The sequence below is a fragment of the Belonocnema kinseyi genome, chromosome 6, assembly GCF_010883055.1.
Source record: "Belonocnema kinseyi isolate 2016_QV_RU_SX_M_011 chromosome 6, B_treatae_v1, whole genome shotgun sequence".
In the NCBI taxonomy this organism is placed as follows: domain Eukaryota; kingdom Metazoa; phylum Arthropoda; class Insecta; order Hymenoptera; family Cynipidae; genus Belonocnema; species Belonocnema kinseyi.
The window spans coordinates 74,760,209-74,763,416 of NC_046662.1; positions in this window are offsets into that span (position 1 = coordinate 74,760,209).

Genomic DNA, 3,208 nt, shown 5'->3' on the forward strand with positions numbered 1-3,208 from the left:
CTCAGGGTGCCATTATGGCAGAGCAACTTGAAAACGGGGGGGAGGGGGGTCGGATTCCCTTCGATGCTGGTTCCACGGTACAATTGGAGATCGGTGGCGCCTTCAAGACATAGCGACAGACAAAGTGCAGGGCTCAGGTTCCATTTACCACATTCAGTTGGTGAAGCAAAAAACGTGAGGACTCCACTGGAATCCTGGTGGCTCCTTTTTCCGGATGCCCTGCTGGAGAAGGTGGTGCTCCACACAAATGAAGAAATACAAAGAAAAAGAGGTGTTTTGGCAGCTCAGCGGTATCACGGTGATACAGCACTTCAGGAGGTGACAGCGCTTCTAGAACTATTTTATTTAGAAGATATTTATAAGGCATCAAAATGTAATCCCGAAGATATGTGGTTCGTAAAGGCGGGGATGATCCAGTTTCGGGGAACCATGTCGCGAAGTATGGGGTGAGTTCATCGAGAATTGTAAAAAATATTACTCTCCCTCGCAATCGTGCACAATTGACGAGCAATTGTTAGATTTTCGCGGTCGTTGTGCTTTTAGAATTTATATGAAAAATAAACCTGACAAGTATGGCTTAAAGATTATTATGATAAATTATGCAAAGACAGGATAAATATAAAATGCGATTTCATACGCAGGAACAGTTAGCAATGACCGTTTAGAGAGTGTTCCTGATTACTACGCTCGTAAACTTTCTGAGCCGATTTATGGGAGCGGAAGGAACGTCACCACAGAGAACTAGTTCACATCTGTTCCCATAGTTGAAACAATGTTAAAATATTACTCCTTAACGATGATAGGGACAATAAGGAAGAATCAGCGCGACATCCCTGAAAATTTTAAAACATCACGCGCCCCAGGAACAGCTGATTTCGCGTATGACCACAATAAAATGTTAGTTTCTTATGTACCAAAAAAATAGTCCTAGTCCTATCATCCATGAATCAATCTCCTGCGATTGATCCGGAAACTGGCAAGTCCAGTGTCATTCTTAACTATAACAGGACAAAGGGTGGGAACGGACATGTTCAACCAGTTTTGTCACCGATACGCTACTACGCGAAAAACCTACCGATGGCATCCGCGCATATTTTACGGGATGCTTGACCAGGGCGGCGTGCATAGTTGTGCCTTGTACAATTTCAATTATCTCAATGAAAAACTTCCCCACCGTCAGTTTCTAATTGATTTAAATGGTAGCTTAGGACTGGCAGCTATACAGTTTCAACACTTGTTTCTCTGCTGGCGTGTTTAAAAAATATGGGAAATAGCTGTTGTCCACTAAATACATTAAAAAATCAATGCTGTTTCCTTATCTTAATAGATAAGCTAGCTATTTCCATCGTGACGATCAAAAATTAAATACTTAAAATTAAGAAGCAAATACACATACTGAGACGTTTACATAACTAACACGCTCTCTTGTCCTCCCCTTTCCTTTCCATCACACGACCAACATCTAGGCTAATGAGACGATAGAACGCAACTATACCTTCCGCCCGAATTCGACAGGTTTTTTACGACGGGAGGGAATCCGAGTGCAGCTAATATAGAGGGGGTATTTACTTTTCATAAACATGAATTCACAACCTTAAGTTGCGAATAATTAACCAGCAAGATCGTGTAAATCTTTAAAGAATTTTGCCTTTAGAAAGTGTACTATTTGTTTTTTCTTCAAGGAGATCTACATACCCAAGGCCCGTTCTTGATAAGGGTGGGCCATAGACGAATTACCTAAAATTCGCAATAATGAGTAATTGCGCTCAATTGAAGTATCAATTTTAAGGGCGAATCGAGCACAAAATCCATAAATAGATAGAAATTTCGGTCCAATTTATCCCACGGACATTTTAATTTTATCTCTCTACCATTAAGGGTTATTCTTGATCTAAACTTAAGAATAAATCCAAGGCGAAATGACTACAAAGTCCGTTAGTGGACAGGCATTTACGCCAAATTTATCTTGTACGAGAAATAGTGCTATTATTAACGCCCGTATGATTCTCGTTATTGTTTGAGGGTTGATGGAAGACACCTTCCTCCCTGCAGCAGCAGTACGGTCCCATCGGCCAATCATCGGCCAAAAGTCAGCCATCCCTTATCGACCTCAAGTCCCGTGTCAGAATTCACGCCTAAGGAAACGGTCTTTCGGCGGGAAGGAAGGAAGCGAGGAGAAACGACGACAGCGAGGCAGACCAGCGGAGAGTGATCAAGACCCCCAGCACGCGTCTCAGTCGCTTCAGGTTTTTTCACGTAGGACTCGAATCCTTTCTTTTTATAGTGGTTCAGCCAGGCTTCTTTTCTTTTCTCGTATTCTTTGATAACCCCTTGGCTGGATCGCTATGAGTAGTGAATAAGTTAAAATAATGGAGTACCAGCCAGTAATTCTCTCGTCGCCTTGAATTTCGCGCGATAATTTCTATGCCATATTTAGTGACCGGATTTGTGGATTTTCACATATTTATTTCGCGTATTTTCAAAATGCGAGTATTGTGTACGACCTCTCTCTCGGCCCTTCTTTCCCGTAACTTCCCGACCTTGGCATACCCTCTACCCACTTTTCCGATCTGTCCTGCTTGGTGATATTGCAGACACCAACGCCCCCCCGCGTCTTGTTTATTTTCTTATTCATTTATAACTCCCCCCTCTTTTACGAGGTATAACTGATTGATTCAGCTATTTAATGACTTAATAATTAACAAGTAATTATTGACTATTAATAAATAGTTAATAAAATAAATTAGTTGACTATTAATAATCGGTTAATAGCCAATATAGTAAGTAATTTTCAGTGTATTCATGTCGACTGTCCCTTGATTTTGTTGTGGTAACGATAGCTTCCTGTTTTCCTAACCGACTTACTTCTTACGACCTTTATTGTCATTGTTTGTTCAACTCTTTTGTTCCATGCCTCAACCTCAACTTCGGTAGTCAACTTCCCTAATTATTTTATGTACATTTCTTTTAACGACCCCCCCCCCATTTTTTCAATAATATTCGCAGGCCTATTATTTGATTGTTTTATAGATTCCTCTAAAAGTTCTTTAAATACATTTGTTCCTTATTGTTATTTTTATTACCTGATTACGCTTCGTTTCTTGATTTGTTACTTCTTTATAAGTTTTTAACCCTAACTTGATGTCTTCTTCGTATTACCGAAGTGTAATTTCCGTTTCAGTTTTAACCTTGCTGCAATTCATTAAAC